Genomic DNA, 15218 nt, shown 5'->3' with positions numbered 1-15218 from the left:
GTCATCATCTTCGTCATCTCTATACTTAGTTTTGGCAGAAGCCTTACCTGGATTGGCAGAAGACTCTCTGCGTTCTAAACGACTTGAATTTCTGTACCATATTTTCACCTTCTCTACAGGGGCAGCTTGCACTGCTACTGCTCGTTTCTCTGACTTTGTTACAGGGTCTGCCACAGGGGTTGGAATGCCCTCTGCAGGGTCAACTTGCACTGCTACAGCTCGTTTCTCTGACCCCGTTACAGGGATTGGAATACCCTCTGCAGGGGCAGCTTGCACTGCTACAGCTCGTTTCTCTGACCCCGTTACAGGGGTTGGAATACCCTCTGCAGGGTCAACTTGCACTGCTACAGCTCGTTTCTCTGACCCCGTTACAGGGGTTGGAATACCCTCTGCAGGGTCAACTTGCACTGCTACAGCTCGTTTCTCTGACACGGCCACAGGAGCTGGAGCGGCTGCAGGAGCTGGAGCAGTTGCAGGAACCGGAGCTGTAGCGGCTACAGGAGCTGGAGCTGGAGCAGTTGCAGGAGCTGGGACTGGAGCAGCAGTAGGAGCTGGAGCTGGAGCGGCTGCAGGAGCTGGAGCTGGAGCAGCTTCAGGAGCTGGGACTGGAGCAGTTGCAGGATCTGGGACTGGAGTAGCGGCCGGAGCTGGAACTGGAGCGACTGCAGGAACTGGGACTGGAGCGGCTGCAGGAGCTGGAACTGGAGCGGCTGCAGGAGCTGGAACTGGAGCGGCTGCAGGAGCTGGAACTGGAGCGGCTGCAGGAGTTGGAACTGGAGCGGCTGCAGGAGCTGGAACTGGAGCGGCTGCAGGAACTGGAACTGGAGCGGCTGCAGGAGCTGGAACTGGAGTGGCTGCAGGAACTGGAACTGGAGCGGCTGCAGGAGTTGGAACTGGAGCGGCTGCAGGAGCTGGAACTGGAGCGGCTGCAGGAACTGGAACTGGAGCGGCTGCAGGAGCTGGAACTGGAGTGGCTGCAGGAACTGGAACTGGAGCGGCTGCAGGAGCTGGAACTGGAGCGGCTGCAGGAGCTGGAACTGGAGCGGCTGCAGGAACTGGAACTGGAGCGGCTGCAGGAGCTGGAGCTGGAGCGGCTGCAGGAACTGGGACTGGAGCGGCTGCAGGAGTTGGAACTGGAGCGGCTGCAGGAGCTGGGACTGGAGTGGCTGCAGGAACCGGATCTGGAGCAGCTGCCGAGTCCACCGTAGGGGTCACAGTGGCCGTTGGATCTGTCACAGGGCTTGGAGTGGCCGCAGGGTCTGTCACTAAGTTGATAGCAGTATCAATGGCAGCTCGATAGGCATGAGCCAGGCCCCAGCACGTTACAATGATTTGTGTTACTTTAGAACTGCCAGAATCATGACACCTTTTTTTCAAGCATTCTGCCAGTTTTTGAGGATTTTGCCATTGTTCAGGGGTGAATTTCCAACACACTGGGGGTGCCAACTGCTCTAGATGCCTGCCCATATCCACCCATACTCCCTGCCACCCACAACTATCCTGCCTCCGGGCAGATCTCCGGATGAGCTTCATAAGTAGTTGTTTAACTATAAGCAGAATCTGAAGTGCATTCATGAGGCAGAACAACAAGACTATGGTATTCTGAGTATTCCAGAAATATTCAATATCTTGGAGAGCTATTGTGACAAGCTCAGGGGATAAGAGGGTGGTGAAGGAGGAAGGCAGAGTGATCCAGGAGGATACAGGGGTGGTGAAGGAGAAAGGGAGAGTAAGCAAGTAAGGAAAAATATCCTCCCCTTTCCCCTCCACAGATTGACTCCATAATGGAAAAAAACAATAGGTATAATTGCTAATAGTTTCCAAGATACAGTTTCCAAAGTACAGAGTCGACGATGTTACTGAATACAAATAACAAGTTAGAGTCATGACCACATATTTCATCGTCTCATAAGCCATTGCTACAACACACAGCACCATAATGATCTGAAACCAAGGCCCGGAGAGAATAAACAACACGACAGAGAGCAAATACGGAAAATAATGTACTATAATACTCAATTTGGAAAACAGGCGCAGCAGAGTTGAGATTAAAGCAATCAGCATTATGACAAGTGACTATTAAGCAGGTCTAATCCTTACACCAATTTTAGTTTAACACACTCTGGTCAGATCTGCCGTTATCTCAACCTTTCGGGCCCCACGTTGGGCGCCAAAAAGGACTGTCGTGGTTTAACCCGGCCGGCAGCTAAACACCACGCAGCCGTTCGCTCACCCTCCCCCCTCCCTCTCTGGGACGGGGGAGAGAAATGGAAAGTGAAGCCCGTGAGTTGAGATAAAGACAGTTTAATAAGACAGGAAAATAATAATAACAAAATAATAATAAAATAATAATAACAATAATAATACAATGGTGATAATAGGAAAGTAATAATAGTATGTACAAACAAGTGATGCACAATGCAATTGCTCACCACTCGCTGACCGATGCCCAGCCTAACCCCGAGCAGTCCGGCCCCCTCCCCCCGGCTAGCCACCCCTATATATTGTTTAGCATGACGTCAGATGGTATGGAATACCCCTTTGGCTAGTTTGGGTCACCTGTCCTGGGTCTGTCCCCTCCCAGCTCTTACTGCACCCCCAGCCTGCCCGTTGGCAGGACAGAGCAAAAGGCTGAGATGTCCTTGGCTTAGTATAAGCACTGCTCTGCAACAATTAAAGCATCGGGGTGTTATCAGCACTCTTCTCATCCTAAGCCAAAACACAGCATTCCACCAGCTACTAGGAAGAAAATTAATTCTGTGCTAACTGAAACCAGGACACGAGGTCCTGTTCCTCACCATGTTCTTTCCATTTTTCCTTAGCTTTTAATTATTTTCCAGCCTGGCCGTTTAGCTGCTCCCTTACTGAAAATCACTTAAAGAAGTATTTATGCACAAGGTGCAGAATGGCTCGGACGTCTTAAAGCCCCACATTGCTGTCAGCCAAGTTGATGCCCTTCCTCTTCCAACCAGCCTGGTGCTCCTCGACCTCACTGATCGTAGCCAGACAGAAGTCCTCTCACCGTGTCTCTTGTACCCCATTTCAGCAAGGTTTTAGAAGCACTTAGTGACATTTTCCACTCACATTTGGGCTTTGATGTACTTCCTCACCATGGCTCACTTCTGAACTTTGGGGTCATTTTGGAAGGTTTCAGTCCTCCTGGGTGCAGTGCCCGAAGGCTCTGGGCAGGATTTTCTGCCTTCCAACACATGTTTTAAGTAATAAACCCATCAGAAGGGCTTAGATGGCTTGAAAAGCTTCACCCGAAAAGCAAGAAAGTAGAAGTTTTATTTTTCTTAAGCTCCCGTAAATGATAAAAAAGAAATGTCAGTTTTATGTTTGGTGGTAAAATGTCCCTGCAAGTGCAGATGTGATTTGTGGTTTCGGGTGGGATGGAGGCAGAGCACCGGAGGGCCTGAGCCACCACTACAAAACTCAGCCTGTCTACATGATCTAGGGTCACCATCAGTATCTGCTGGGCCGGTGGAGCAAGGCTTGCTCTGGAGAAAGCCATTGTGGGGCTGCTCGAGGGAGCTCCTGTGGGTTGGTGTGGGGGGAGAGCAGCCTCCATGGCTGGGCACCATCAGAGGAGCCTGCAAAAACCAGGTCAGGGGTTTGCCAGACTGCTCAAATCCTGTGTTGTGCTGCTGCTGTAATTAATGTCTTTATGGTGTCGCTTGCAGGAAAAAATACAACACAGTGTAAGGTGTAAGGAGCTGTGCCCCAGGAAGCTCTAATTGGATTTTCATCATCATCTCGGTGGTTTTGCATATCAGACTGGGCACTCTGGGGTGCCTCTTGTGAGCTATCCCTTCAACCTGGACTGAAAGGCCCTAATATGAGCTGGAGAGCACTAATCATTGGAGGGATGGCTTTAAGGAGAGCTGTTGCAGAAGCACAGATCTTGTGCGTGAACCACAGCCTCTCCACAGGAGCAAATGGGAAATGTATGTCAGGTGTGGCACAGAAATTTTTACCTTTTTTAATAGCTCTGTGCTGTAAATGAGTGATCAGTCTGCTGGTAAGACACACGGACTGGGAACCACAGGAGTGATTCAGGGAAAGGCATTGTTGTCCTTTTCTCTCACAAGTGACTGCTAACAGAAATACCGCTCTGTCCAGAACAGCAGCTATAGCAACAGTAGGATTTTGCTGGGTAGAGGTCAGAGAGTATGCGCTGTTTTTCACTGCTGATTTTAACATGCCATCCCCACAACTGGCTATTATTTGTGGTGTTGGAAGCCCGTTCCTATGATTATATTTCATCTGGTGCTACAGCAGGGCTGAATAATTAAAGCTGTCAGCCAAAAAAATGGAATATCTGTATACCTTTGAGAACAATTTCAAAATAATTTGCTGTCCCAGTTATCTCAAGAAAATCGTTAACAAAAGAAGCTATCCACAGGACAGAGGAAAGCATGCTTTGAGGGCATCGGTGTGTCTTTTCCACTGCATATTGCACAGAAAATTGTCACCAGTGACAGTAATATGAAAATCCCTGGTAACTGCTGGACAATATTTCCACAGGTGCGCTGGGAGTGAAAACCAAACACCCATTAGCTGGGTACGAGAGTGCAAAGCCAGTGCCTGGACCCAGCTATCTCTGCTCAATGTCTGGATCTAGGAGGCAAAAGGTACGTGACATGTTCCTGTCTTCATGGCCTGAGCCGTGTCCTGGCCTGCCGTGCTGCTTGCTGTGCTTTGCCAAATATTTTGGCTCAAAGAGTGGCCTGTGTCTCAGCAGGGTGCGGGCGGCTGGAGGACAGACAGGCTGTGCTGGCCCTTGGGTACCTTACTAGCTGAGCAGGGCGCTTTGGGTGCAGCTCTCTGTGGCTTGGGAGCGGTGCTGGGGCTCGCCAGCTGCCTTTGCACCCTCAGTAAAGTTGCATGAGATTAAAGTTTGAGCTACAACTTCTCCAGACATGGAATCAGGAGGGAAAACCCAAAGCAGCATCCCTTTTCCTGGTGCTCTTTCTGTGCATGTTACAGGAGGTTCATTTATGCTCTGAACCCCTGTGCTGACACTAACGTAACTCAGGTACTCCGAGGATACAACCTCTGGGCTCCTAGGTCAGCACAATACACAGTTTGTGGGACGATTTTGGGGATGTGAGCATGGGAGCTGGTGTTCTGCAGCCACCAGTTCAAAAAATGCATTGCTGACTTGCTAAATACAGAAAAATGTATTGTTGATGCCTTTTGTGTAACAGTCTGGGGCTGGGAGGGGTCTTGTGGGGCTTTGCTTTGCCATATCCTCTGATGCAAATGTTTTGTGAATTCCTTTTTTTCTCTGCATTTGTCTTTTTAGGTTCTCTGCACTGGAAAGGAGACACTCGTGTTGTATGCTGCTGTATGTATCCAATAACTCACCTTTAGCTCATGCTGAATTTAAGGATAAACCCTTCTCTTCCCCAGGTTGCTTGCAGCAAGCTGCACAAATCCTGATGGCCTTAAACACACCGACCTGGGCCTCGGTGGAGCTGCTCACAGGCTGAGTTATGCGCATTTGTACTGAGACGTTTAGCTGGTCAAAGACATCAGCAACCTAGATAATATCTGTGTGCAATTATGGGTCCTAATTGGGCATGTAGCTCAGCAGGAAAGCTGCCACTGGCATGCACAGGTGCCCGGTGGATATTAGTCATCCGTGTAGCTGCAGAGCCCCACATTTCAAGCACCTGTTTGCTAAAACTCAGCTCTCCCATGGCTGTCAGTGCAGCTCCTGGGCTCGAGAAGGCCGAGACAACTCCCTCTCCATGGAAATAGCCGATGGAAGGAGTCAAATGATTTTGTTGGAGCCGGAGCTGCGTTAGGTTGTCCTTGTGGTGGAAACTTGGCTTTATCTGTGTGGAGTTTAGGAAGTGGTTGCATGCTCTGAGGTTGGGCTGGCTTTCTTTGCAAGCCTGTTTGTATTTGTGCAGCACATGGAGCAGGTTAGTGTTTGCTTTTTTGTGAGGTTCCAGGGTCTGCTTTTAATAAGATATTGCCTGCAAGCATTTGGATTTGCTCTTGCATATGGTAATGAACTTCTCATGTGCCTTTTAGGGGTCCCATTCCTCCAAGGCAGGCGCACAGCAAGCTGCTTTGCTCCCTGTACTGGCCCAGGGCTTTATTCCACACTGCCCACACTATATACATGGATGTACCTTATGGGGACAAAAGAAGGTAGCCATATGGAGCAAGCCTCCTGGCAGGGAGGTTCAGGCATGGAAGAGAGGCTATGGCTCTTGGGGTCCTTCTGTCCCATGGACGTGGCAGCAGAGCAGCCCACAGCCATTTGCCCACAGCTCTCGACTTCGATCTGTGTATATTTAGTTCACGACTTCTGCTCTCTTCTTCTCTCCCATCCTTCTGTATGACTGTGCTTAAACCCTTAGAGCAAAGTCCGTCTCCTTCCATGCAGGTGTGGAGCACAGTGCATGCTCAGGCTCAGGGCACTGAGGTTGTGCCATGCCTGGTGCACTGCAGCAGTCGTTGGTTGATGCCATACCAATCCTCAGTGTACACGTGGCAGAAGCAGTCACTGCCCATGTAATGGCAACACTGCTCCTACGTTCACCCCTTTCTTTCTCTAGGGACTTTTCCCCATCCTGGAGATCAGTCCAACCTGCTAACTGGTACACCGCTGGGAATTGCTGACTAAACCTTTCGCTCTCCAAAAAAGACATCATTCACTGCTCTCTCTCTGCTTTAATCCCTTGTTCGGTACAACTAATCTTGCTCCCTCCTGGCACTGAGCTGGCGGTGGGTTTTGCATACAGCTGGAGTTATCAAGGTGTATTTGTATTGTGTTCTGCATCCCTGCCAGGGAGTCTGCTCGGACAGCAGCTGCACAGGGGGTTGGGACGGGAGATTCATCCTCCTGCGGTGGGAGTTCCTCACAATGGCAGAAAATCAAGGCAATAAATCAAGGGCATAAATATTAGCACCAAAGCATAAACCTGCAGGGCACACAGAAAAGCCACATACTGTTAAATCTCCCATTATTTATTGCTTTATCAGGTGGGTATTACTGCACTGTAAAGGATATATATGTTCCCCGTCACAGGGAGGTAGGAACCATCCAGCAGCAGCAAATCAGGCCATAAGCTGCTGAGATACAGCTGCCCACCAGAATCTAGGAAGGATGCCTGTAGGAGGGAATTTTTGCTCCTGGTTATTTTTTTTTTCTTTTTAATTACCTAGAATTAAACAAAAGCTCTAAGGCATTACAGCTAGTGTTGTTTAAGGTCAGCTTTTTGGTCATAAATAGGGAGTATTTGGGAAAATAAAGAACACCTGTGAAACTTGCTGGGAGTCGTTCAGTGTTAGAGAGCTGTGTGCAGTGAGGGTTGAGTGTCCAGCTGTGTTTCTAGCTGGGCCCTGACAGGTGACTGATCTCTCAGTTCGGTGGTTTAGGGGAGGAACAAGACAGTTCTGTGGGTTAAGCTGGTCCTGAAAGAAAAGGAGGGGGAAAAAAAAAAAGTCAACAATTCCCATTTGGCATCAAAAAACTTTAATTTTTGTCATATGGTGATTAAAACTTTTTTTTCTTTGTCTCTTATCCTTCCTTGAAACAGAAATTAAACAACATTCCAAACGGTTTGCTTTGAAACCCAGCAGCAAGGCCAAAAGCCTCCATCTTGCCTGTTTTATCTGAAGGGAATAGCAAAAGGATAACGTTCCCATCGTGTTCCCAAGGCTAATGAGCAAAGAGGTGCTGGAGCCAAACAACAATAATTGCAGGTACAGCAGAAACACACGAACATTACCCCAGATTCAAGGGCTGCTTGGCAAACCCTTTGTCCATCTGTCCAGCTGTCCATCTAGTCTTGCTTTGCCCACCATCTGTCTGTGTTGAGCCAAGCAAGAGTAAACCCAACTGTGAGCACCGTTGCTCCTTGCCGTGGGGAAAGCAGATGCATTTGCTTCGTGGTAATAGCTTACAGGAAGAAAGCGTTATGTATTATTTCCCCCCACCGAAGTGCAGCCTGGAGAAGCCACAGCTCTTTGTGGTTTCTGTAATGCATGTGAAAGTCAGGTGTGGTTGCTAAAGAGTGTGCAGTTAAGTAGTGCTTGAGGAAACTGAGCCATGGAAGTTGTTGGGGTTTTGGGGGCTTGATTTTTTTTCAAACAACAAACCTTTAAATGTTGGTTAACTCCTTACAAAGTGGCTCCAAGCCAAGTCCTGCTCCTCTGGACACGAAGCTTAAGGATTCGCCGAGGAATGGAAATTGTTGGTATTTCTTTGGAGTCTCTTTCATGCCTTTTATTCAAAAGTGAAAGAATTATAATACATTGGACTCCTTTTTGTGCCTCTCCCTCCAGACAAAAATATTTTTGTAATAAGAAAAACATTAGATATATGGATTTGGTGCTGTTTTTCTACAGACACATCAGCCTACAGAGGCTCTGCAGTGGTCAGGGGTGACTGGCAGGGTTAGGCGTGGCAGCAGACGTTCTCTCCTGAGGTTTGATTTTTGGGGACAAAAATAACCACAACCAGCAACGCATGAAAAAAAAATAAAAAAACTTCCTGCTCTGTGCAGCCCCCAAAAGGCTTTTTGTTGGCCTTAGGGACACTGCTGACCTCAGGGGGCTGTTTGGTTGCTTTCAGGACCATGCAGGGCTTGGAAAAGCCAGATTTATGCTGGGTACAGGAGTCCTGGTGTGTGCGTAGAAGAGGCTGAGCCCTGGGACAGAGCAGGGCTCCAAGGAGGCATGTCTTTGGGAACTCTTGTATTCTCCCACCCCAGCAGGAACCAACCCTGTGGCTACTGGAAAAGAAAAAAAAAGTAAAAGATGTCATTTCTCTTTGGGAATTTACTTTTGGCTCTGCCCATAAATGGAAAGGTTCTGAACCAAAGCTCTTCCCACAGGGAACCAGCGAGTTCAGGGTGTTTGTTTATGGCCTCATCACTAATAAAACCACATCGGCTTTTAAAAATAGCCCCTGTGCCTTATGAAAACAGGCGGGGAGTGATGCAGAAGGCGGGGAATGAGCCTGGAAGAGAAGCCCATTTTTAATCTGACACGAAATAGATTATTTCTCTGTGTGCCATGAGGTTTGGGGAGGCTCCTGGACCTCTGCTTCACGTCGTGGAAAGCCCAGGAGATGCAGCACCGCTGACCTGTGGAGGTGGGGTCAGCCGGGCCTGCTCAGATGCTGAGGGTTACAAATCGCTGATTTCTCCTTGGCTCCACAGCCACACTTCCTCAATGGGACCAGAGCTGCTTGCCGGTGCCCTCCATCATCACCACTGTGAGACACAGCTCGCTGCATCCCAGCCCTGAGCACGTAGTGCTCGCTGACAGGAGCTGTGGGTGGTGTTCAAGCAGAAATGAGCTGCCCCTTTCTTCTTTCAGTACAGGACCAAAGCCTCTTTAGAGCCCGTGCCCAGCACAAACATCTCTGTTCTCAGTGACCCCTCTGGAGGAGGTGCAGCCGAGCAGGAGCCTGCTGCAGAGCAGTGGGTTTCCCTCCCCTGTCGTGCTGTGCCTGGGAGCCACCAGTGTTCTGTAAGCATTTTGGGGACTGAAACTGCAAAGAGGGTCTGGGATAGCACAACTGCAATCTCCTGAGGAGCTGATTAGTTGACTATAAGAATTCCTTAGCAAAGCAGTCGTTTATTTCTTATTAGGTGTGTTTTTATGCCAGAGTCTTCCATTGGACCCAACACACCATGCAAATCTCAAGGGACAGGAGGGGAGCCTCCTGTCCATACAAAATGCCCAGGAAAGGAGCTGTGGGAGGGCAGCTGCTGGCTGCACTGTGCTAACAACAGCCATTGTGGGGAAAAGAAACACAAAATACGCCAGGTGCTTGGGCTACCTAATTGGATCTTCAGTATTTGTGTAACAGGCTGCAGCCAGCAGAGGCAGCAGGGCTGTTGCAGCTCTTGGAGCAAATGAGAAAGGATGAACTGCTCTGCAATCACAGAGTCACGGAATCATCTAGGTTGGAAGAGACCTCCAAAATCATCTGGTCCAACCTCTGCAAGCTGCAGGTCAGCCACTGACAGGTGGCAAGGAGAGCTGTGGGCTTGACACCCCCAAGTCCTTAAATTAAGGGCCTTGAGAAAGCTCCTGGGGTGTTAGCGGAGCAATGGGGCTCCAGTGCAAGACCAGAAGGAGGGACCGACAAACCTGGTGAAACGGCTGTGTGTAAACCCACACATCACCTTTCTGTGGCCTCGTAAGTAAAGTCAGTTTGGTGATGTCTCCTTTATACCCAGCTAAATGAGCGCTGGTGCCTGCGGGGACAGCAGGGAAGATGCAGTGCTGTAGTACACGTTGTGCATGAGGGAACCGCTACACCAGCTTGCACTTGCAAGATGTTTGTTAAATTGCACAGTTGTCGGCATTTAAACGCAGCACTGAGCATCGCTGGAAATCAGAGAGCAGCTGGGGGGCTCCGGACAGTGACCTGCAACTGGTTGGGACTGCAAAACCTTTCACCTGTGTCCCCTCACCTAAATCTTAAAGTTCAGATCCAAATTAGAGGGACCCGCCTATAAAGAAACAAGCCCGACACCTATTTAAGCGACAGATGAGACGTGTTTCAGTGCTCAGTGCCTGGGCCTTAAAGCGTCAGCCCCACACAAGAAGACCTGGTAACCACGTGGGGTGGCACCAGGAAGGCTCTGCACGTGCATGAATGTCTGAGCTCGGGGCTTCAGTTCAGCCACACTCACAGTTCTCCAGGGCGGGCCATTAATATTAGATGAAAGCTCAGATAATGAAAATGGCTTTTATAGTAAAGAGCATTTTGTTACCTCTGAAGAAACAGGGAGATGCAACATGGTACGCTTCATTTTTACTGGCACTTGGTCTTCCTTCAGGCAGTCATTTTATGAAAGGCAAGATATGAATCGAAAAACCTGCCTTTACTCAGCAGAGTACTCTCTCAATTAGAAAATAGAGATTTCCCCCCACTCTGATTAGGGGAAAAGATCAGGGAATGGGCCAAGAGCACTTGGTCACACATGGGAGAGTCGTGAGATTACATCTTGCCATGGAGTAGCTGATGCTCTGTAGAGTCATTTCTGCTGAGACAACCATCAAGCCTTAATGCTTGATGCTTCCCTTCCCTTCACAGTTTTTAAAACCCAAAGTTTTAGAGGATTTGTATCAATCAGCCAAAAAAAGAGTTTTTTTTAACCCGATGTGGGTGTGAAGGCCTAAGTCTGGAGGTGAGCCAGAGGCAGGGGGTGCTGCAGGGCCAAGCTGTGGTGCTCCAGTCGGGGCTTCGGCAGGAGTCACCGTGCAGTGTGACACGCTGTAACTGCTGGTAGGGGAATGTACAGGGCTGCCTGTGGGTAAAAAAACACCTGCAAAGAGGGCTGTTGCTTGTAAATATTAAAATCAGTCAGAAATGCAACAAAAGGGCCAGCAGAGCATAGAGTGATGCACTTTTTTTTTTTGCCTTTTTTTTTTTATTTTTTTTAATAATTGTGGTTTTCCGTGGAATAGCTGCTGGACAGTGCTCAGGTTTCTGCAGAGCCACCCAGCAAATGTTCTGTTCTTATTGGCAGGGGATACAAACTGCACTGCAATGTAATATATATGGAAAAGGGACAGCTTCATTTGCTCTTTTCACAACAGTTTTGGGGCTTATTTCACTATATTTTAAATAAACATTATTTTTATTGTTGATTCAGCTCAAAACACCAAAAGTCCTAAATTAGAGTGCGCAAAGGAAGAAGAGGGCGGGCTGCAGCTGAGCTGAAACATCAGGCAAACAGACAGCAAGCAGCCTGTGGTGTGCGAGCTTCAGTCGCCGTTTGTCACAGCTTCTACCCAGACTGGAACAGAGAAAAAGAAATTCTCAAGTCCTACAAGTGTTCTCTGTGTGACCTGCTTGTGTTCTGAGGTTAGTTACTTGCACAGCCCACATCAGGCTTGCAGTGCTGTGTTTCACATCTGTGCACTGGGATGCTCAGGTACCAAAATGGAAGAGCTGCAGAATAAATCGCTGTCTCACCCTTTCTCAGCCCATCCTGTTGTAACTGAGCAGCCCCGTGCTGTGCTGGTGCGCAGGGAAGGTCCGTGGGGGCTGCAAGGCTCCTGGCAGTGAGGCCGGCTCCTGGCTGAGCACTGCAGCCGCTCCCATTTTCGGGGTAAACACAGTGCTACGTGTGTCCAACAGACCATCACTTCTCATTTTCCATGCCCAGGGGTCAGATGCACTGACATGGAGCAGAGCGAGGCAGGCAGCGCTCCAAACATCAGTGTTTTAAGGGGTTCTCCTGAAAAAAAAACACCCTCTGGGAGCTCAGGAGCACGTGTCCTGCTGCCTTGCCCTGGTGCAGGCAGCCTCACAGTCTGCCTGTAGCCGGCAGGAGGATGGCGGGGTCGGGGATTCTGGGCTGAGTTGCGGCAGTGCCACCGTCACATTCCTCCAGCCCTGCGTGACGCACATCGTGCACGAGCCGCCGTGCGCCAGCCGGAGAGCGGCACTAAAAATAAAGCCGTGGCGTTGCTGCTGTGCTAGGCTCCCGCTGGGATGTCTTGGTTTGTTTTATAACATCTTCAAGGCCAGTTGAAAGCAAGGAAAAAAGAAAAAAAAAAAAGGAGAGGGGGAAAAAAAAAGCCTTTTTGCTTTTGAGGCTGAATCAAGAGGCAGCTGGTAGAAATCAGTGTTGTTTCATTCACTGCCTGCACGGCACTAAGTTCCTTTTGGTACTGATGCGCACACACTCTATGGCATGCTTAATTAAATAGAGAGTATTACGTTTGTGTTACTATTTCCTGACTTCTCGTATAGAAACCAGTGTAATTTATGCTAATTAATTGATTGAGCAAATTAATTCGGCACTTCTCCACGTAAGGGGGAAGGACCATGATGCAGCTCAGACTCAGAGAGCAGCCAAGTGCTGGCACCCCAAGAGGGACGGGAGGGGACAGTGCCTAAGGATGTGTGGGCTCTGCAAAGAAAAGGACTAAATCAGAACAAAAAGCTTCAAAAAGGGCATTTTTTGGGGAAAAAAACACAAAACATTAAAAAAAAAAAAGCATTCTTTTAAACAGGCTGTCTTATGGAATGGCATTTCAGAGCATGATTTTTTTTGTGACGTGGTACTGCAGGAGATTGAAGGTGCCTTGGCTGGCAGCAAACTCCTACACATGCATGGAGGCTGCAGCAGCAAAGCCAGGGCCAGGCACAGCTGCATCGCGCTGCTGTGATAGGACAGGTCCTGGTGTCTTCCTGCTTCTTCCCCTATCTCTTTTTTACTTTTCCTGAAGGCAAAGAGTTATTTCTTCTTCTGAGGGATAGGGATGGAGTTGTTGTCTGCTGATGAAAGCAAGCCATCAGTGAGCAGTAATGGGAAGCCAGGGATGGCATGGCAGGCAGGGGCTTGCTTTCAATGCACAAAAAAAGCCCTTTTAAATTTAAATGTAGCGAGGAATTAAAAGCACATATAGGCGGGTTTTATTAGAAAGTGAAATATTTGATCTTGGCTATTAATCTGTTATAAGAATACTTTCATTTCCTGGCCATATGTACCCAGTGATAGACTTTCATAAATGAGATCACATTAAAATGTACTTTATGTTTCTAGTGAAATCTCTTTTATTATTATGCACATTCTATTTAGGAAAAAAATTACAGCAGCAGACGAAAAGGAGTAAATTACTTAACTCATTTATACATGAATGAAATACTGCTCCTGCCTGAAGGCTCTGCATGGTGCGATACCCAAATGCCTGGGGAAGGGGCTGCTCCATCATGGCCGTGCTACCAGCTGGAGGAGGACTCAGTGGCAGAGGCAATAAAAGCAGCCCTGCAAGTGGCTCACATAGTGCTGGGCAGCAAAGCAGCAAATTCCCAGCATCCAGACCCTCAGGGACTGAAGCCAACCTAGGTGTTCTCCTTGTGGTAAGTATTACTGAAGGTACGAGTGGTGGCTGGGAGGTGCAGAGCTGCTTCTTGGTGTGGGTGGGAGAGGCTTGTAACCCAAGAGACAGTGAAGACCCCACCAGCTGCGCCTTCCCAGTCGACCCAGGTAACACACTGCTGCAGGGCAGGTGCTTTGTGTTAAACCCCCGTAACCGTGCTCCAGAGACCAGGCAATACGTTGAAAAAATAATTAAAAAAAGCAACACATTTCTGGATCATGTTAATTGCTACTAAATAAGCCTAATAAATAAGCCTGAGACTGTGAGCATGACACTGGGAATCTGGCATGCAACCACTTTGATTGAGGGCTGCCCAAAACAACCCTGGGCTGCCAGGTGAAGGCATAAACCATGCCCAAGGGCTGATTTGGCACCACAGCGACCAAGCTCAACCTTCATAAAGCAATTAACAATTTCTTGTGTGTCTTGTGTCTGTTTTTTTTTTTTTTTTTAATATCGTTGAAACTCATGAAGCGCCCACTTTTTAATCATTTATAGACTGCAAACAAATGCAGCAGCTTGTGTTTGTGAAGCCTCAGATCACTGGATCACTGTTTGCTCTTTTTTTTTTTTTTTTTTTTAGAAAACAGGCTACATTTTCTTTAGTAATGGATGGAAAAAAGTCAAAAATCCTGGCACTGGAGTGAAAGCAATCGCTGTTGCATGTGGTTTACTGTGCTTTCCTATTGGCAAACTGCTCTGCAGTGCATTCTGAGCCATTATTGTGAATTAAGCATGCTCTCCTCTATATAAATATTATGATCAAGAAAGATTAGGCATGGCAGATGCAAAAAATGTGATGACACTATCTCAATGAGACAGAGACGTATTCTTTCATGCCACGTCTCTGTTAGCATGACGTTGTGACAGCCCTTTCCGTGATGCTTTCTGGGATTTTTGTGTGTACCCTCAAAGAGCGTTGTTCAGATCCTAGCTGAAGTCCACAAAGACAGCAAAACACTTGAACACCTGGTAGCTTTTTTTTTTTTTTTTAATTCAGGCCAATGACACATTTGGAGACAATTAAAACAAAAGTTGAGCTTTTTATTTTTTTAATATGCCAAGAACATTAGCAGCTGGATGAGGAATGAGCCAGAAAAAAAAAAAAAAAGCAGCATACTTAGCCCATCTATAAATAAAACCAGGCTTCAGTGCTGAGAGCAGTCTTCTTTTTTTCTTTTCTTTTTCCCCTCTGCAGAAAAATCTTTTCTTTGTACCAGGACTAAAATATTAGCACTGTGTTCCCTCCTCTGTTTAAACAGACCTCTTTCATTGCATCTAAGTGCCAAAAAAGTGGAATTCCTGAACAGCAGGTGAAAAGAAAACACAAGATCAAAAGC

General features: G+C 48.0%; 1 long non-coding RNA gene across 2 annotated transcripts in view; it reads left to right on the top strand.

Moving 5' to 3' along the window:
- The window catches only part of LOC137865130 (uncharacterized), a 112962-nt gene that overhangs the window by 84153 nt on the left and 13591 nt on the right, over positions 1–15218 (top strand). For both annotated transcript variants that reach the window (XR_011101763.1, XR_011101762.1), the window contains exons 3-6: positions 4528–4634; positions 5309–5350; positions 7560–7725; positions 13578–13858. This is a non-coding gene — a long non-coding RNA (uncharacterized lncRNA). The remainder of the gene's footprint in view (positions 1–4527; positions 4635–5308; positions 5351–7559; positions 7726–13577; positions 13859–15218) is intronic.

The sequence above is a fragment of the Anas acuta genome, chromosome 15 (assembly GCF_963932015.1).
Source record: "Anas acuta chromosome 15, bAnaAcu1.1, whole genome shotgun sequence".
Classification (NCBI taxonomy): Eukaryota; Metazoa; Chordata; class Aves; order Anseriformes; family Anatidae; genus Anas; species Anas acuta.
The sequence above is the reverse complement of the archived record's forward strand: the minus strand, read 5'-3'. Positions and strand labels throughout refer to the sequence as shown.